The following is a 21,492-nucleotide window of genomic DNA, read 5'->3' on the forward strand; positions in this document are numbered from 1 at the left end:
AGTCATACTCTTTCCAGGCACATCCAGCCGCTGTCCTGTTTATGGAGTCACGCTCAAGGCCCAGCTTCCTCCTCTGCGGCACCATCTACAACCTCCCCAGCTTGAAGCGCTTTCTCCCTCCTTCCTCCAACACGGGCTGATAAGTTTCTCCGGGGCAGGTCCTGTCTTTGTCCTCCTTTTCTATCTCTAACACACAGGAGGCACTTAATAAATGCTCCCATATTGACTGATCTCTTCTCATAGCACTTCACATTTCTACCAGGCACATGCCTTAGTCTGCCTGATGCAGATACTCTATTCTATACGCCTCTACCATCCCTTCTTCCCTTAGGCAGCACCATGCCATGGAAAGAGCCCTGGTCTTCAGTCAGGAGATCCACACAAGACCAACCCGACCGCTGACTGGCACGTGACTGTGAGCTGGTCACCTCACTTTTTTCCAGGCCTGCATTTTTTCACAAAGAGGCCGACATGACTGAACAACAGACAACAAAAGTGCCAGGTGCTGTGTGTGGGAAAGATAAATATAAAGAACTTCCTGCCCTCACTGGCTTCCACTGGACCAAGGGTCAGAAAGAACAACAAATAAGGCGGTAAAGAAACATAGAAGACATACTGATTAACAGGAAGGGAGGGAGGAAGAAGGCAACTGGGAAACCCCCTCCTAATTGAGAGAATGATTTCATGGGCAGGGGGGAGCCCTAAAGTAAACGTGGAGATGACAGGGATACCTTGATGCCGAGACTCTGGTAGCAACAGGTTAAGGTCAAATCTCAATTTTACTGAATTCAGCAAAAATAAACATTTAACCTTAAATTTCAAGTTTTAGAGATATAAACTCGAACTTGGTTGAGACAGGGGGATCATCATGAGAACTGTGGCTATGGAAGAAGTAACAGGAATACAGACAAAGATTGCAAAGAGAGTGGGAAGCGTAGGACAGCGCCATGATCAGCCGCCATGATGAGGCCTCAATCCCTGTGGATCTTGGTATGCTGCCCATACTCATCCCATGTGCGAGCATGCTGCTCACCTCTGGGCACACGTGCACACAGCTAGTATGTGTCAGAGGGAGAATTCAAGCCCAAAGCCAGCCCTTGTACACCAGGCTAAGGAGCTCAAGACTTGAGCTGGTAAATGCTGGGAATCCACCACCCAGGGCCTGACCTTGTCAGTGACATGACCTTAGGAAGACCAATCTGGTAACTGCCTAGAATGCTTGAGATCTCAAATCGAGACATACGGGTCACATTTAAGAAAAACACAAGTAACTTGTCCTCTGAAGGAAGCAGAGCAAAGGTGAGCTGGGGAAATTCTTTGGTTGGCTTCCATTAATCAAGAAAGGCTTATTAAGGCAGGCTTTTAAGAGCTCCTTAAATGAAGAAGGGAGAACTTTGCTTGAGCTGACTGCCTGGAAAGGACATAGCTCCAAGGAAGAATAAGAACTCATTCATCAAATGCAGCAAACATTTAGTAATCATCAACTAAAAATTGCCAAACTCCTATGTATTAAGTGACACATCAGAAGATAAGGCCCAAGGTCTGTAATTAAGGAGCTTCAAAGTATTATAAATCTCCTATCTTTCCTCTTCACAGTAATATGGAAAGTGAAGAAATGCAGGCATTCTCCTCATTTTATGGAAGAAAAAAGAATCAGATATGATTGAAAAATGACTGAAAAATAAAAAAAATTCTAAGACAAAGGAGGTGGCAGTCCTGTCATACTTAGCCCCAGTTTGGCCACGTCTGGAATATTTATTCTAAGGATACTGACAAAACACAGAAGGAGTCCTAATGGGACCTGGAAACCCTCTCATTAAGGAAAGGTTGGAGCAAAAAGAAAAAGGCTGACCTAACTAACACTGTTCCATCTGGGCAGGATAGACTCAAGGAGGGCATGATAACTATCTTCAAGGACCTGAAAGGTGTCACATGAAGAGGAATTAGCCTTCTTCTACACAGAAATACAATCGATAGACCGAAGTTACAGGTTCATTTTAAATCAACTGCTAACATCCCTTTTAGTTGCGACTTCTTCTGTCCAAAAGCCATTCTCCTTGCCCAAGAGAACACAAGCAAAACATCAGCTGGCTAAGTTTTACCTTCTCTAGCTTTCCTTGTTGTTGTTACCCTCCCCCACAGCAGCCCCTACGTAGTCCTCTGATTCTCTTCTATTCTCTACTATAGCTTGAAAATGTCTGTTGTCCTTTGCTTCCCACCCCAATGTCAGCTCAATCCAAACTGTAGCATGCCCAACCTTAATCTCACAGGAGTACTTGTTATATACCATGCTATGGCCTTGTAATTGTCCCCTGTCCTTTGTTTTTTGGTATCACTTGCACCTAGGACAGTGCCTATCATATTGTGATCACTCAGCAAAAGTGTGTCCATGGCCCTTGTTTCTATCTTCCACATGGGATCTTTTAAAAAATACGCCTTGGTTTGCAAGTTCCCTATGTATCCGCACCAGCTTCTATAGACAAGTCCCTTCTTTGTCACAACTAAATCTGAAGATTATGGAGAAACATCCCTGATAGATTGTTTGTGATCCCTCCTAGTCTGCCACACCTAGCCCCATTTAAATTCAATGGATCCTTACCAATCTTCCTCTGAGTATGTCAAAATTGACCCTGCCAAATTCTGGTCAATGTGTCAGACAATACTTCAGCTTTTCACTCCCTCTCAACACCAGATTTCAAGATGGGGCAGCTGGCTGCTTCCTCTCAATGTTCCCATGACTTTTGCTTCAGCAACCAGCTCTTCCTGGTGGAGAGGAGTCCAAATTTCTCTTGTTCATTTTTCTTCCTTTTATTAGGGTTGAAATCATTAAGGCAAGCCAGAAATGTGTAGCTCATGAGATCACAGGCTCATGTGGTCAGAGCTAGAAGTAATCTCCCATTGGATCCAAACTCTTCATCTTACAGAGGAGGCAACTGAGACACAGAGCAGTTAAGAGCCTTGCCCTGGATCACTGAGAAAGGACTAGCCCTCAGGTCCATCCCACCTCTATGGCATGCTTCACCAAAAAGAATCAAGGAAGGAGGGATAACCCCATTGCAGGAATGGTGAGGGCGGGAACAGGGATAATCAATATGTTTAAAGGCATGGAGGTGAGAGAGGAATAGATGAGGGTGGAATGACAAGGAGCTGAGCCTGGACAAAAACAGATCAAAAGAAAGGGAGAAGAAAATTACGGATTAAAAGATGAGGCCTACCATGAAGGGCCTTAAATGGCCGCGTGTCAAGCACTGTGCTGAATGTGAGACATACAAAGAAAAGCACAAGGCAAGCCCTGGCCTCAAGGAGCACAGACTCTAATGAGGAAAACAACACGCAAACAAGCCGCATACACGATAAACAGGAAACGGCCAACAGAGGCAAAGCCCTAGCACGGAGAGTCTTTCTGTAGAAGGCGGGATTTAAGCTGGGATGTTGGGAAAGCAGGGAGGTAGAGCAGTGAAGTAAAACATTCCAGGTATGGAGACAGACGATGAAAATGCCTGCAGCTGAGAAAGAAGACGGTCAGGACGACCAGATGTCTAACAGGGAGCTGGTGACAAGAAAGGGAAGCTCCAGGAAGAAGATGAAAATCTAGCAGTTTTCTGCATAAAAATAATCAATAAAAACACGAGAGTAGATGATATCCCCAAAGAGAATATAGAGAGGAGGAAAGATAGCCAGGAACAAGCATCTGTGGGTCATAGAGTACAAAGAACCAAAAAGGAAACGGAGAGAAAAAGAGACAACTCACTCTCAAAGTAAGTCAATGGCAAGTGATGGCGCTCAGCAGCGGCTGACGTCCCTCAACAGTGGCTGATGCACATGGCGGTGCATGCAGAATGTGTGCAGTGTAAACGAAAGGTAGTCTCAGGGGAAGGGAGCAAGAGTGGGGGTGAGCAATATTGGGGGAAACATATCTGATCCCAAATCAGGGTTTGGCACTATAAGAAATACAGACAAGGTTTAGTCAAAAAATCACAGAATGCCAGGGTAGAAACCACCTTAGAGATCATTCAGTCCAGTTCCTTCCCCCATTTTACAGATGGGGAAACGCAGGCCCAGAGAAGTTAAATGAGTTTCCTACAGTTACACAGATTACTAACAGAGTATCTGGGATTTGAAACCAAGTCAAGAAGGACTAGTCTCCCATCCCATCTCTCAAGCATCTCATAATTATGTGATTATGGGCAAATCACTTTACATCTCTGGGACGTGGTTTCCTCATCTGTCAAGTAAAGGGTTTAGGTCAGAAGACCTCCTTGGTGCCTTCCAGCCACAGATCTCTGAATTCCTCTGAACCTCAGTGCCCTTATCTGTAAAATGGGCCTCTACCTGACAGGCTCAGATAAGATCCCATTGCACATTATTAAGCACTGTTATCATTTCTACTTAGACACGTCTCACAAATGCAAAAGCCCAGAGTCCAGGCACCAGGTGACTGAGCTGAAAGAGCACTGGATGGAAGGTCGGGAAGACCTGAGTTTAACAATGCCATCTCTGCTTGCTTCAGATTCTTCAACTATAAAATGGAGATAATAAAAAACAGCTCCTTCTACATGCTGGTGTGAGGATCGAATGGGCTGAGATTTATAAATTGCTCTTAAACCTCTATATTTTTATAGCTCCCTACTTTGATCACTCCTGCAAGCTAAAAATTCCATAAATAAAGGTTCCACAAAACAAGGGATAATGGCACAGTCATTTTCCCATAATTTATTTTCATTCCACATGTGGGAGAGACACAGGCAGGAGGGAAAGCGAGGCCAGAGCCCAGTCTACTTTAGAGTTTCTAAAATGAGGGTTTTATAACCAGCTCTATGCTAAATGAACAGATGCAGAGTAGCCTCCTACCCTCCTTCCACCTGCTCTATTCAGAACTTTCCTAAAGCTATGGGTCTCTCTTAAGGATACCTATCTATCTATCTATCTATCTATCTATCTATCTATCTATCTATCTATCTATCTATCTATCTATCTATCTATCTTATCTATCTATCTGTCTGTCTGTCTATCTATCTATTATCCATCTATCTATCCATCCATCTTTCCATCATCTATCTAACCATCTTTCCATCCATCCATATTTCTATCATCCATCAACCTAGATTTCTACCAATCTAGGTACTTACGATCTATCATCTACCTATCAATCTAAATATCTATCATCTATTGATCTAGATATCTATCAATCAATCTAGATATTGACAAATCATTGTTGTTCAGTCGTTTCAGTCTTGTCTGACTCTTCATGACCCCACTTGGGGTTTTCTTGGCAAATATACTGGAGTGGTTTGCCATTTCCTTCTCCATCTCATTTTACAGATGAAGAAATGGAGGCAAATTGGGTTAAGTGACCTGCCCAGGGTCACACAGCTAGAAATGTCTGAGGCTGGATTTGAACTCAGGAAGAGGAGTTTTCCTGACCAAACCACTGTGCCACCCAGCTATCCCATCTATCAACACAGATAGAGATAAAATCACCAAAGTTAGGTAAAGACCTCATGACTTAAAAGCAGCAGTCTTTCATGCTGGCCCTCTGAAGACTCAGGGAAAGTAATTCACACAGATACTTCCCCAGCATTGGCAGCCACCAAGTCAAATCATTTGGCACAAGAGAGATCATTGTAAACTGCAGGCTAAACAACACAATGATGCCCCACCCCTACCAGCGATCCCTGCCCACCTCCTCCAGGCCCTCACAAATTCACCAAGGCCCATGTCCAGCCTTGCCATCCCAGAATCAATCATGTGCCTCACAGGTTTCCAGCAGCCTGCTGCGCTGGTCAGAGCTTCAGCTGGGGAGAACCCCATACTGGCACATTCTGCCCTGCTCTCCATTGTTTTCTGAGCTCAGAAAGAAGCTGTGTGGGAAGTTTTCTGTCCTCTTTCAGAAGCCCTCACAAAAACCTTGATCAGGACTGCTCAGAAATGCTTGTCAGAGGAAGAATCTCAGATTGGAGACAAGACTTTCCTTCACAACATCTGCCAACTCGCCTCACCCTTGCCAACATCCATCGAAGATAAACATACCAAGAAGCAACCTGGGGAAGACTGATCCCCAGAATCATGGGCAGGGGTTAGACAGGGCAATCGCAGAAGTGAAATGAGAAAATAAAAAATTGGCTCCCTCGGGCATGAGGCCACCATGTTCCCTTAAGTCATAAGAAAACAGCTCCTGATTAAAGCAAAGCTAGACTGGCCACCCTCTGCTGCATCTGGGATCCCAGAGTCACAGAGTTATGGGACTCAGGCCCTGCCACTTACTCCCTGGACCTCAGTTTCCTCCTTTGTCAAATGAGGAAGACTGACTAAACGACCAGACCAGTCCCTTCCAGTGGTGTGTACCAGCGGCAGAACCATGGTCCCGCAGTCATTTTTCTGCACCATCATGTGGGCTCTGCCATCCATATGGCTCAGTGGGAAAAACTCCAGAATCAGAGACAGGGAGCCTCCCTTTGACTCCCCAGGAGTATTCCCTGGGTAAATCTGGACAAGATAAATCATCTCTAACTCCTAAGACCCTTTAGTGATGGAAGGAGCTGCATTCTTCCTTTCCTGACTCCTTCCAACACCCAGCCCTCTGCAGGACCTCCTCCCATCCTCCAGAGACAAACAAGTTACACACTTTGAGTATCCTACAGTCCCAGAAATAGGTGGGACAACTGGGAATTATTTTCACAGCCTCATAGATGCGCTTTTATCTTACAGAACAAACAAATAAACAAACTCTGACCTTTTTTAGGAGCAGATCTGATTTCAGTCTGATTCTGCACCAGCCCAAATTTCACTGGCATACCCAACTCCCAGAGAGAAAACTCACTTTTCCAATCTAGACAGGCAACTGTCTCTTGATTCACAGGCTTTCAGGGTTACCTGAATGTCTCAGGAGGGATGTGGTGACTTCCTGCGGCTGGGGGAGGGGGGGCAGTACAGGGAGGGGCATCACAGTCGACAGGTGTCAGAGGAAGTTCTAGAACCCAGATCTCTTCCTGGCTCTGAGGCTTGTGCTCTGTACATTATATTGCCTCCTAAAACTCACATTTTTCTAATGGTTAAGGTGGCCATGAGGAGTAATGACTATGTTATAGCTCTTTTATTTCAACATTAGCATTTCCTTCTCCCAAGCCAAGCTGCTGAGAATACCAGGGCACTTAGACTTGCTGAGAGGAAAAGTCTCTTTTAATAACCACTGGGCACAGGAATTTTTTTTTCCTCTGTCACTAAGGAACTTTAAGTTCTCCCCAGCCAGCCCCAGAAGACCCACTTTGGATGGGACTTGGGGCTGGAAGGTATCCATCTAGTTCATTCTCCACATTTTACAGACACAGAAGCTGAGAGTCAGAGAAGAACCTTAGATGTCGACAACTTCTTTCCTTTCTGCTCAGGACAAGTGACTTCACTGGTATAAGGAGCTGAAAGTCTATAAAGCCAATGCCCAGCAAGACAGTCTTTCCTGCAACTAACTTCTAGAACCACGCAGGACCCCGCAGAGATTAAATGACTAGCCCGTGGTAATGTATCTAATGCAGCATTTTGGAGGCAGGAACTAAACCCACATTTTCCTAACTCTAAGGGCCAAGGCTACCTCTTTTCCTGTATTCAGTAGATGCATAATCCTGGCTGATCTGAACTGCTGAATGACCCATGATTATAAAGCAAGCAGGGGAAGAGCCAGGATTGGAACCACAACCCTCAGATTTCAATGACACCATTATTCATCTCCCCCTCCCAACTCAATGGCTGCCACCTGAACCATGGACCCTGGAGAAGTTCCCGGCATCTGCTTCATGCACAAAACCAAGATGGCAGCCAGAAATTAAATGAGCAAATGGTTTCAACCGTCATGACTAGAATCCAGGATTCTAGGGCTCTGCTGTTGCCATTTTTGGACTGAGAGGAAGAGTTGGGACTCATTTCTGCTTTGGATGAATGTTGGAGAAGTGACCCTGAGCAAGTCACTTGGCCTTCATCATCTCCAAAATGGAGACACTGATGCTATAGTATTTCCCTACACATTTTATCTGCATTCATTCATTCATTCAATAAACATTTATTAAGTGTCTTCTGTGTGCTAGGGATACAAAACGAAGCCAAAGATGGTTCTTGCCCTCATGGCGCTTGCAATCTCCTGGAGAAGGCAAACAAACACATACAAAGAAAACTATACACCATAATAAGGGAGTAACTAACAGAGAGGAGGCACTGGGATGAGGAGGAGCTAGGGAAAGCTTCCTGTACAAGGTGGGATTTGTTGATACCTTCCAATGTATTTTATACATACGTATCTAATGTATGTTTGTATGTATGTAGCATGTTTGTCCATCTGCCAGCTGTCTCCCCATTAGCCTGAGAACTCCTTGAGGGTAAGACCTGTCTTTTGTCTTTCTTTGTATTTCCAGTATTTAGCAAACTTCTTGGCGCACAGTAGGTGCTTAATTGTTGTTGACTTGCCTTCAGAAACTCGTTACTTGCTCACTGCAAAGTCCCTTGCCCTCTCTGAGCCTCAGTTTCCTCATTTATAGAATGGGGACTTATATTAGCACCTACCTCACGGTTTTGTTGTGAGGATCATATGCCTAATTACCTTTCAAGGTCTATACATTGACGGGAGCCATTTTGTAAATTCCAAAGCATTATGTCCTTGGTACAAAGAGGTGTCAACTTCCCACATCTCCATGGTGCAGCTTCTTGGCTTGGGTCCTCCCTCCCCCAAGTGAAACACTCTGGCCTTGGCACCATACCTGTCCACCAATGCCAAGAGCTCCAAGGCTATTTGAACAGGAGATGCCACAGCAACAAGTCTGGACAATGGAGGGGAAAGAAAGGAGGAAAACGCTTCTGTTTTTCTAATTTGGAGAACATTCACTCCAGGGAGAGGGAGCCAGGCCAGAGGCCTCCACTTCACTCCAGGACAGGAAATGAGAGTTTGACCTGATGGAAACTGTACGGTCCCTTGAAGGACAGGTCCCCAAGTCTTCCCAAAAGCTGGGGGGGGGGGATGGTCATTTTCTTAAACCTTGGTAAAAGCTACTTGAAAAGAGCAGGCTGCAAGTTGCCCCAAACACCACAAATAGCTGCCATTCAGTCTGGGGATTAGTAACATAATCACAACCATTTGGGATTTCAGGGCAGAATAATGCAAGAAAAGGAACAAAATGGTCCGTGCCCTCTGACTCTGGAACTGGTCCCCCGGACATATACTCTAATGAAGTCAGAGGCAAAAAAGAGAAGCCTTCCATGACCCAAATACTCAGAGCAGCACTCCTGGGGTAGCAAAGAATCGTGCCGGGAATGGATGCCCTTTCATTGGGGAGTGGAGGATGGAAATAAGAATGGAGGATGGAAAATAACTGGAAAGGACAAGCCATCAGCAAGCATTCAGTGCCCACTGTGTACTAAGGTCTTCGGGAGACTCCTGGGATACAAAGCCAACAACAGAACAATCCTCGGCCTCAAGGAGTTTACATGCCTTTGGGAAAGACAATTTACAGAATAAAAAAAAACAGACACAGTAACAGCTGGGTATTTTGAGAGCAGAAGAACTGAGTCTCTGGGAGGCATGTTCCTCAAAGAAACCTCTCCCTCAGCCCTTTCAGGCTAGTGACTAGTGCCTTCCTTCTTAGACAACCTCTGCTTTATAGCGTCTGCAGCTTTTTTTCCGGATTCCTTTTTTTCTCTTTTTAGTCTTAGTGTCTATATATTGTTTGCACATAGCTGTTTGCACGTTGTCTCCCCCGTTGGACCGTATGTTCCTTGACCGCAGGGGGCAGGGTTATTTTTACTTATTCATTCACTTTTGCCCTTTTTTATATTCTAGTGCTTAGCATAGGACCTGCTATACAGTGGGTGTTTAATAAGTGCTTGCTGACTTGACTCATAAATAACTTGGAAAAATAAGAGGGATTCAGAGAAACATAAGAAGTCTTATACGAACTGATACAAGTGAAGAAAGGCAGACCCAGAAAACCAACATGCAGAATGACTACAACGTAAGGAGGTAAAAATCCAATAGCGGTCTTGCAAAACAAGCGATGACTCCCTGCTCTCGGCAGAGATGCTGGGTCACTGTGCCCAGAGTTTCTGCTTTAATTGCTTTTGTTCTAAAGGAAGGCTCATGTTTTTTGGTTAGGGGGGAGGGAGGACATTTCCAGAAATTACTAAGATGCAACTACAAAAGACATCACCATCACTTATTATTTAGAAGATAACTGTAAGCTCAGGCTTCACTGAGCATGACTGTTCTCTTCACCCTGGCCTGGTCCAGCCACAGTTCACTCTATCTCAACCAGAGCAGCAGGGTCAGAAGTCTTTCTTCACGGCTACTACTGATCATCATCCCTAATGGTATTTAAATAGGACTTTTGTTTTGACTGTCTCTCCCCTCAGGTTCCAAGTTTAACACACTTACCTGAATTTTTCATATTTTTATAACTATCCAAATCTTCTACTCAAATTCACATGCATTTTTCTTAGCAGAAGCTGTCAGGGTAGAGAACATGCCAAGTAGCAGAATGTTCCAGATGTCAGCAGATGTCATATGAGGCAGCCAACGATCTCCACCACCGTAAGCATCCCAACTTTTCCATCTGGCTGGCAGCCCCTTCATGTGTTTCCTCCTGACAAATGGTCTCTGTATTACTGGATGTTTATTTAAGCCTTCCAGGCTCATCGTGTCTAAAACTAGGGAGGCCCTTAAAGGTCAGCCTGATCAACCTGTTTGTCTTTCAGAGGAAGAAAATGAAGTGCAAGGAAGTGAATCATGAAAAGGCCCCATAGGCCAGCCCAACTGGAACCATCACCCCCTCTGCAATATCCTCAGCACTTGGCCATCTAACCTCTGCCTGAGGACTTCTGGGTAGAGGCACATGTGATCCCAAACACTGGGGCTCACAAGTCTTGTTACTGATGGAGAAGAAAAACCATCACTCTATTTATTCTGTATGAATGTATTAGCTGCAACAGCAGCAAACAAAAATTAGTTGAGTATATGCACTAAATATGCTGTTCAGACAATTTTCCAGAGAAAATCAAATGCTTTTAATAAGCAAACCCAAACTTTGAAAAAAAAAAGTCATGTCTCTGACATGAAAAGAATTTCTTGCATCATATAAAGTTGCATAAGGAACTAAGTGTAAAGTCTTACTCAAAAGTAGAAACACTGCTTGTTTGATACCTGAGGCTACTGATACAATGAAAAACAATTATGTACAGTTCCAAGTGCAGATAACACCGGGCAAAACTATCCTTGTCTCAAGACCTTTGAAATCAATGAACTGAGAGACTAAAATCTCCCTAATTTGCATTGCATTTGGATGAAGAAACAAAAGCAGTTTACGATGCTCATTTGATTACATGTGTACTATTAAGCTGCTGAAACCAATGTTAGGTAAAGCAACCAAGTAATGATCAAGCTCGGTCCCAGAGAAGAGGTGAAATAAACAGTTCTCCCTCCCTTCTTTGCAGTCGTGCAGAACTATGGGTGTAGACAAAACACTGACAGGCGTAGTGGGTGTGCTGATAAATGTTGCTAATTTGCTCTTGCTCCCCGCCCCTTACATTTTTATTGATTTATTAGAAAGAATGGCTTACTGGCAAAGGAGGAGAGAGATATATCATTGGGAAAAAAAGGTAAAGGAAAAGGTAACGATTTCAATGCTTATTTTTTAGAGAAAGAAATATGGGTTTATTACTTTGTATACTTACTGAAAGTGAAGCTACAGCAAAAGAGAATTACCCAAAGCATGTAGAGATTTTTTAAAATTATATATTAAAGGAGCTTTGTATTAAAATCTACAATGAAAAAGCTTAATTGATGCCAAGATAAGATGTAGTGAACACTGGTTTTAAAAAGTGCTATATACATATTTTTTTAAGTAGCAATCAATTTCATTAAAAAAAATGTGTTAAAAGGATCTTTGAAAACTTGTGTGATTATATCAGGAAGAGCATAAAGTGCTCTTATGTTACTGAAAACTAAACTACTTTCTCATGCTTTTTTCTTGGCAATAATTTTTAAAATAAAATAAATTCATTTTTTAAAAAGTTATCCCTTTTAAGTTGCATATTTGGTGGGTCTTTAAAAATTAAGTACTCAAAGTAATCAATGCAAGGTCCTTCAATTCATTCTATGATTCAGAAAAAAGAGACTGAAATTATTATAGCTATTATACCAAATAATAGTATTATATACATGTCAATTTAAAAAATATCTGCTTTTCAAACAAAATAGAAGAAAATTCAAGACCTTGTTATTTCTAAATATGAATGGATAAGGAACTTACCAAGCCATGGTTAAAGAGGAAACATCGAATCTCTCCATTTGACAGAGCAGTAGAAAGACTTAACTTGTGAGAGGAAAAAAAAGCATTTGAACCTGAAAAACTTATTATGGGTGAATAAAGATGTTTCTGCTTTATCAAACAAAGCAACACACATATAGTACCATTATTTACAATCTAATTATGAGAAAAAGAGTTTTTTACTGTAGCTATTATAAAGACAAAATATCAATTTCCATTTGTGGTTGAAAAATAATTACAAGCAGCAATATGTGTGTGACACTATATTTTGGGACACTGCTCTAAAGAACCACACATAGCAGGCACCTTAATAACGTTATGGTTATTTTATAAGTTGTAAATATGAATGTTTTAAAGGATTTCGTAAAGATATATCTTTGTGTTGTATTATGAAAATTACAATAAATTCTTAATTTTGCATGAATAAAATCTGACTAAAGAAATTATTTCCAGAGATTGGTTTCTTAAACAAGGAGGGCATGAAAATTATTTTGTAAACAAATATGAGAGTCAGAAGGAGTCCCTACATTAAGTTTGCAGATCATTATGTTGGGGACAGTTCAAATTATTCTGAAATTTTGGAATATTACTCTGAGCTAAAATTTCCCTTTCTGAAATTTCCATCCAATACTCCTAAGTTCTTACCTCTGAGGCCAAACAAGACTTATCATAAGAATCTTCAAAGTATAGGGTAAAAGTGCTAGATTTGAAATTGGAGAACCCGGTTGTGACTCTGCTTCTGTTACTACCTGCGTGACATCACTCCTCAGCTTCCTCATTTGTAAAAAGAGGGAGTTGGGCTAAATGTCCTACAAGGTTCCATCCAGCTCTATATCTCCAATTAGGAGCTCCCCAAGTGCAGGGCATTCCACACTGAGAGAGCTTCAATGCTAAGAAATGTTTGGGGCTTTTGTTTGTTTTTATAGAAAGTCCAAAATTCACCTTTATAACTTCTACACACTTCTCTTATCTCAATCGATAATGAGCATTTATTTTGTGCCATAAACTGGGCTGACTGCAAGGTATATGAAGACAAAGGGGAAAGAGTTCCGGCCCTCAAGGAGTTTCCATTCTTTCAGCACAGACTACATGTTGTGTATGTGACTGTGTGTGTATGTGTGACTGTGTATGTATATTATATATATATATATATATATATAATTTGGAGAAGGACATTACAAGTGGGAAGGATGGAGGGATGGAGGAAGGCTTTATGCAGATGGGAACACTTGAAGGAAACAGGCTTCTAAGCAGAGGTAAGAAGGGAATACAGTCAAGGAATGAAGGGACAGTCTTTGCAATGGCAAAGCATGGAACTGGGGGATGGAGTGTTATATATGAGGAAGACGGGACTATGGATCATTCTTAACACTACCTCAAAGACCAAGGGAAACCAAAGAAATGTCACAAAATCCAAATTTTTTTAAATGGAAGAAAACAGAGTACTCAATGTAGGCTAGTGATTTTGACTTTGATTCCCAGGAAATTTTTAGAATGGAACATTAAATCAATTGATCCTTGCAACCCTGCCAAGTAGGTGGCATTATTATACCCATTTTACAGGTAAAGAATAGAGGCAGAAGTTAAGTGACTTGCACAAGGTCACACGGCTAGTATCTGAGACTAGATTTGAACTATTAATTGTTGTTTGAGAATTCCATCCATCAAACCACTGAGCCACCCACCTGCTCTTCCTAATTAACTCCAGCCTCCCACTCTCCACAGCAGCTCTTTCAAATCTTTTCATCGGTCCTCAAACCTCCCATGGCTTACCCTCTCCCCTCCCTCTCAGTTGAGAGCCTACCCTCATATTTTAACTGAAAAAAGAATGAGGTTAATTCACGGAGAGCTTCCTCATCTCACATCACCCAGATGGGTTCTGCCACCGCCTCCTCCCTCACCCCTGGCTCCCAAGAAGAGGTGGCCCTCCTCCTTGCCAAGGCAAGCTCATCCACCTGCACCAGTGATGCCATTCCATCTGGTCTCAAGTGGACCCCTCCCCCATCTCTCTCATCCCCCTCCCCTCACTTTTCTTCATCTCTCTCTGTCCACTACTCCCTGCTGCCAATAAACATGTCCCCGTCTCCCTCATCCTCAAAAAATCCTCACTTGATCCTTTCATGCCCACTAAGTATCAGCCCATAGCTTTCCTGATTTTTGTGGCTAAATTCTTTGAGAAGGATGCCAGGGCACCTCCACTTTCCCTCTTCTCATTCTCCTTTTCCCTCTTCTTGAGTCTGGTTACAGACTTGATCACTCCACTGAAACTGCTCTCTCCAGTTACCAATAATCACCGAATCAAACAGTCCTTTCCAAGTCCTCATCCTTCCTGACCTCTCTGCACCCTCTGAGGATGCCCATGATCCCCTTCTCCTTAACAGATCTTTCTGTCTTTAGGTTTTGGTGGTACTGCTCTCTCCTGCCTATCTCACCACTCCCTCTCAGTCTCCTGTCCTGGCTCTCCATTCAGGTCACACCCACTAAGCATGGGGGTCCCCCAGGGCTCTATCCTTGACCCTCTTTTCTGTGCCCTCTATGCTGTTTCACTGGTGCTGTCAGCAGCTCCCATGGATTCAATGATCATCTCTAAGCTGCTGACTCTCAGATTTACTTATCTAGCCCCAAGCTCTCTGCTCTCCTCCAGTCTCCCATCTCTGACTGCCCTTAAGAAATCTGTAACTGGATTTCCCTCAGACATCTCCAACTCAACATGTCCAAAACTGAATTTTCCCCCAAATCTTTCCCCCAAACCCTCTGCCTCTCTACACATCTCCATTATTGCTGAGAGTAACACCATCCCCCCAGTTCCTCAAAACCTAGAGGTCACCCGGGACTCCTCTCTCTCTCACCCTATCCCCCATGTCCAATATGGAGGTCAATTTCACCTTTGCAGAATCTCTCAAATCTGCTCCCTTCTCTCCTCAGGATCAGGTACCACCTTCTGCCTGCTGCCTTTCCTCCTATCCCAGTCCTTATGACAGTGCCTGGAACACAGTAGGCATTTAATCAAAATTCAATGACTAACTGACCATTAACATCACTAAGGAAGCTCCATTTCCATTGGCTTTACTGCTGCTTCCCAAATCTTTCCATCAGACTTGCAGCTGAAGTCTCCTAGTGAGCCCTTGTAGGGCAGGGCCTGCCTCATTTTTCTCGATTTTCCCAGGGCTCAGTACAGGGCTCTGCATATTATTAAGTTAGCCCTTAACAACGCTTCTTCATTTCTTTGTTCAATACAGTATTTTAGAGGTTGTCTTAAGAGGGCTCAGTTGGAGTGTTACCCTTCTCCCTCATTCCCTATGCCAGGTTTCTGCTGGAATCATGTGGTACAGAAATCCACATCCCATTCTCAACATCATCTTCTTAGACAGCTGCTCACCCTACCCACCCCCAACACCCCTCTCTTTAATCAGGAGCAAGGGACAAAAACACCACCTATGCTTCCAAGATAGGAAGTGTTCTTTAGGTGCAGGGCCCCTGTAGCAGGCTGGGGAAGCCCATGGACCCTCATTTGAATAATATTTTTAAATGAATAAAACACAGATTACAAAGGCAACCAATTATACTGAAATACGATTATCAGAGTATTTTTTGAAGCCAGGCCTTCGGATCCCAAATTTTAAATCTCTTTATCCAGGATGCCATGATCTCAAAGCATCCCCAGATTCCTTCTCCAGAGTATTATCTGTCCGTAGGAAAATCACAAGTCACAGGCAGCAGCTGTCAGGAGTGACAGGTGTCCCAAGGCAAGAAAGACAAGAAAGCATCCCTGGCTATCCTTCATACCAAGCCCACATGTGCCACCTTGAGCCTCCTCTGAATGGTTTGTCTCCAAATGGGGCCATTCAGCTCTAAGCTCAGGAGGTCTACTCAATCTTCAGGACAGACAGCAGACCACAAACTTGTTTTTTGAACAAGGTGCCCGATTTACAATCTGTCATCGATGCAGTTCCCAGATCATTGTTTAAAAGGCAAAAGGGGAAATTATAATTCGAATGACCTCTTACTTAACTGTTAAATAATACTCGGACCAGCAGATGTACTATGTGTTGTCTCCTCCCTTAGATCGGGAAGCCTTTATGAGCAAAGTCTATTTTTGCTTTTACAGCCCCAACACTCAGTACATAGTAGGTGTTCAATAAATGCTTACTAGCTTCCTAACATTTTTCCTTTGCAAAATACTTTACATATCTCATTTAATCCTCACAACAACTCTGTGAGATGTGTTACTGTTTATAGATGAAGAAAAGAAGGATTAGAAATGTTAAGTGAGTTACCCAGGTCACATAGTAAAGAAATCACTGGGACAGGATTATAACCAAGGTTTCCTGCGTCTGGTGGTACAGATCTTCATCTGGAATTTAATCTCTCAAACAATAAAAGTCCAGAAGGGACCTTGAAGATTCTCCAATTCAAGACTCTCATTTTACAGAAGAGGAAATTGAGTCATCATTACCCAACAGAACTTAGGTTTCTCAAGGGGAGATTTTGTCCATCTCAGGTACTTGTATCTCCAATGTGTAGCACAATGCTTTCTTCCTATCAAGTTCTTAATTGAAGCTTACTAGTTGACTGATTGTCCAAAATCACAAAGCTTACTCATCAATGAGGTAAAAGTGCCCTCAGTTCCAGACTCCTGCCTCCAGTGTGGGGCTCATTCTTACTTTTTTTCCATTTTTCAAATGCTTTATTAACTTCTGATTTACATCATTCATTTCCATCAGATTTTGAGTTGCAGATTTTCTCTCCATTTTTCCCCTATCCACTGCCCCAAAATAGAAGTCCCACAGGATATCCCCTCCTCCAATCTGCTCTCTCCCATATTTTCTCCCATACCCCTTTCAACTTTTCCAGTGGATCTCTATGCCCCAGTGCCTGTATATCTTATTTCCCAATTACATGTAAAATAGTATTAATAATAGTATATATATATGTATATATATTTAAACATTTGATTTTAAAACTTTGAATTAAAGATTCATTCCCTTCCTCCCTTGTCACCCACCCTTACTGGGAAGATAAGCAGTTCAGTAGAGATTGTACATGTGCAGCTAATAAAAAATATTAACATAGTAGATATGTTGTAAAAGACTGACTATATTTCCCTCCCTCCTATCCCACCTCCCACTTGTTCTGTCCTCTACTTTGATCCCATCCCTTTTCAAAAGTGGATGCTTCCAACTTCCCTCCCCCCCCCAGCCTGCCCTCCCTTCCATCATCCCCCCTCTCATCCTCTTCTCCCCTACCCTCCTGGAGGGTAAGATACCCTATTTAGTGTGTATTTCATTCCCTTCCCAAGCCAAATTCAATAAGAATAAGGTTGACTCATTCCCTTTTGCCTTCCTATTCTTCCCCTCCATTGTAACCATTTTCCCCTGCCTCTTCTTTATGAGACAGTTTACCCCATTCTGTCTCTCCCCATCTCCTCTCATTATATTCCTCTCTCACCTCTTAATTTCACCTTTTAAGTATCATTCCTTCCTATTAAATTGGTCCTGTGCCCTCTATCTATGTATACCTGTAAAGATATACACACATTCGCATGTATTGATATGCCCATATACCCACAGAGACATATATATATACATATATATGTATATATATATACATATATATTTCGATTCTCTTCAACTATTTTCATACCGACAAAAGTTTCATCAGTTACAATTATTGTTTTTCCATGTAGGAATGTTAATAGTTCAATTCTGATAAGTTCCTTATGATTTCTTTTCCCTGTTTACCTTCTAATGCTTCTCTTGTTTCTTGTATCTGAATGTGAAATTTTCTATTCAACTCTGGTTTTTTCAGCAAGAATGCTTGAAAGTCCTCTATTCCACTGAATAACCATATTTTCCCTGAAACATGATACTCAGTTTTGCTGGGTAGGTGATTCTTGGTTTTAATCCCAGCTCCTTTGCCCTCCGGAATATCATATTCCAAGACCTTTGATCCCTCAGGGTAGAAGCTGCCAGATCCTGGGTTATCCTGATTGAGTTTCCACAATATTCAAATTGTTTCTTCACATTGCCTTCTATTCTTTCATTTGTCTGGATCTGTTTAACAGCATCTTGATTTCTCATAAAGTCATTAGCTTCCATTTGCTCCAGTCTAATTCTGCAGCAATAATTCTCCTCATTGAGCTTTTGAGATTCTTTTTCCATCTGGCAAATTCGGCTTTTTAAGGCATTCTTCTCCTCATTGCCTTTTTGAGCCTCTTTTGCCATTTGAGTTAGTCTATTTTTTAAGGTATGATTTTCCTCAGTCAGGCTGTTGAGTCTCATTTCGTAATTTGTTTTGCATTGTTCTCATTTCTCTTCCCAGTTTTTCCTCCACTTCTCTTATCTACTTCTTAAGGTCCTCTATGGCCTGTAACCAGCTTGTATTTTCCTTGGAAGCTTTTGGTACAGGAGTTTTAACTTCACTGTCTTCCTCCTGTTCCATGCTTTGCTCCTTTTTGTCCCCAAAATTGGAGTCTAATGTTGGAATCTTCTGTCTGCTTTGTTTCCTTTTCCTGGTCAGGTTGCCCCTCAGTCACTTGACCCTTGGGCTTTTTGACACAGTAGGACTCTGCCACCAGACAGGGGAGCTTTCATCCCAAATGCTGGGGTTTTCTCAGCTGCTGGAAGTATTAAATGGGTGCCTCTCTGAGGCCTCCACATGCTCTGGTAAGCTGGACACATACCCCAGGACCTCCACCCTAGACTGCAATCCAGATCCAAACACGTTAAAGCAAGAGCAATTCCCCCTCAGACTGGTGCTTGGTCCCCCTACACTCTGCAGGCCAGAAGCTGAAGCTGCCATGTGGCGCTAGATGGCTGTGCTGGTGTCTCAGCAGCTTCTCACCCCGGGGGCAAAAGCCCACGTACTCCCTCTCACTGGGTGCCAAAGTCCAAACTGCACTGACCTTTCTCTCACTTAAATCTGGAAATGGCCACAGCTTCTGGTGATCTGGAATCCCTCCAGCCAGTGGCTGTTCAGGCCCACCCTGGGGCTAAAACCTCCACTCAGGTGGGCCTGGGCTTTGCTCCCAGAGCTCTGCACTGGCCGCTTGCTGCCGGCCTACCAGGTTGTCCTCAGTGGGAGGTTAGCTTCTCTGTGTCATTCTGTGGGTTCTGCAGCTCCAAAGTTTGTTCAGAGTCCCCTTTTTACATGGATTGGGGAAGGTGGAAGCTGGAGCCGCTCGGAGCTCGTGCTTCTACTCCGCCATCCTGACTGTGCCCCCTTTCCCTTATCTCATTCTTACTTTTAACAGAGTCACCAAGTTACCTGCCCTCACTGGGCAGAACTGACGGGGATGGACCATGTGATGTCCAAGGCCACTCCTGCCCCACATCTCTCATCCGCTACTCCCATGCTAGTGCTGCTTATTTTGTTAAATTTACTGCACTATTTAACTTAATGTTCATCACTCTGACAAAAAGTATCAAGTTTCCTCTGCTCTTCTTTGGTCACTGGATCACTGGGCAGAGCCAATGGAAAGCTATAATGTCATCTGCTTCTGGATATGGGTCAGAACATGTCATATTTGTAGGACTGTTCTTCCTCTAGGCCACTTACAGAGAGAAAAAATAAAAGAAGAATGCACTTTCTGTTACTAATCCAAGATAAATGGTTTTTCCTCCTCAGAGAGCAGGCAGGAAGCTATTGCCCAGTATGTGGCTAGAGAGCTGGGGATGGAGGCAGAAACACCTGGGTTACTTTCTCCAATCCTATGATCTGGAGAAGAGCAGTGAGGGATGGGTCAAAGGGACTTGGAGCTCGGGGCGGAGGGAAGGGGGAAGGGCAGAGGTGATTCCATAAAGGGTTAGAAGGAATCCAATCACACTGTGAAGAAGGCTCACTTCTGGAGAGGGCTTCCAAGTATGCAGAGCACATTCACTTACAAATATTATCTCATCTGATTTCAACTTCCCAGTGAGGCAGATAGTACAGGGTAGGGTGTGAGAGTACGTTTGAGTGTTTGTGACAGAGAGAGACAGACAAAGACAGAGAGAGACAGAGAAGAAGAGAGGGAAGGAAAAGACTGAAGAGAGGAGAGGAGAGAGAGATGGAGAGAGAGAGGAAGAGAGATGACAGAGCCATGAGAGTTGAACAGACACACATTAGCTCGATGGACAGACAGAGATAGATAATTGATAGATGACAGACAGCTGAGAGATATGGCTGGATAGAGGCAGAGACACTGATTTAGAGCTAGGCCACATAGTTATAGGATCATCACTGTGAATCTAGATGAGAACTCAGACACTGTCTGGTCCAGCATTTACACATGAGGACCTGAGGCCGAGTGAAAATCAATGATCTGTGTGAGCTCATATGGGTCCCAAGGGACAAAGGTGGAACTTGAACCAAGGCCTTTAGGCTCAAAATCCACGGCCTTATCCCTTGTATGAATATCTCTACGGCTATCTATCATTTCCATTTTACTGATGAGGAAACTGAGGGGCGGAGATTGAGTGACCTGCCCAAAGTCACAGAAAGACAAAGGTGAGACAAAACATCTGGGACAGATCTCAGCTCTTCTGTCTTGTGAGAATCGATGCCAAGAACCACTAAATTAAAAAGTCAACTACATCTCCTGACTTTGACTAAGAAAATAGACCAGCACTGAGCACAGTGTGATGCTCATGGGGGGAAGAGGAGCTGCCATCCTCCGGGGCCCTCAGACCCCCCAGGTGCCATCCTTACCTCTTCTCTTTCTCTGCTGCCAAGTCTAACTGACTCCACCTCCCCAACATCCTTTGTCTATGTCTTCTGATGCCACCCTCACCGTGGTACAGGCTCTCGGCACCTGACTCCTCAGTTACTGTGGTAGCCTTCTCGTTGGCCTCCCTGCCTCTGATCTCTGCTCACTCCAGTCCATCTTGCATTCAGCTCCCAAGGTGTTCTTCCTAGAGCGCAGGTCTTGATGTCCCTTTATGTGCCATGGTCTCCTTTCCTCCTCATATCCTCCTCCTGTCTTCCTTCATCTCTCAGGTCAGAGCCCACATGCTGTAAGAAGTCTTCAATGCTACTGTCTTCCTTCTAAAATATTGGAGCAGTTTGCCATTTCCTTCTCCAGCTCATTTGACAGATGAGGAAACTGAGGCAAACAGGGTGAAGTGACTTGCCCAGGGTCACACAGCTAGTGAGTATCTGAGGTCTAATTTGAAGCGAGGTCTTCCTGACTCCAGGCCCAGCGCTCTATGCCTCC

General features: G+C 43.4%; 1 protein-coding gene across 4 annotated transcripts in view; it reads right to left on the bottom strand.

Annotated features, from left to right (window-relative positions):
• The window catches only part of LOC138164892 (adenylate kinase 4, mitochondrial), a 91,080-nt gene that overhangs the window by 11,696 nt on the left and 57,892 nt on the right, over positions 1 to 21,492 (bottom strand). The window lies entirely within an intron of this gene.

Source organism: Petaurus breviceps, unplaced genomic scaffold, assembly GCF_028583685.1.
Source record: "Petaurus breviceps papuanus isolate PSGF00001 unplaced genomic scaffold, PetGlider_PUasm1.0 207, whole genome shotgun sequence".
NCBI classification, from domain to species: Eukaryota; Metazoa; Chordata; class Mammalia; order Diprotodontia; family Petauridae; genus Petaurus; species Petaurus breviceps.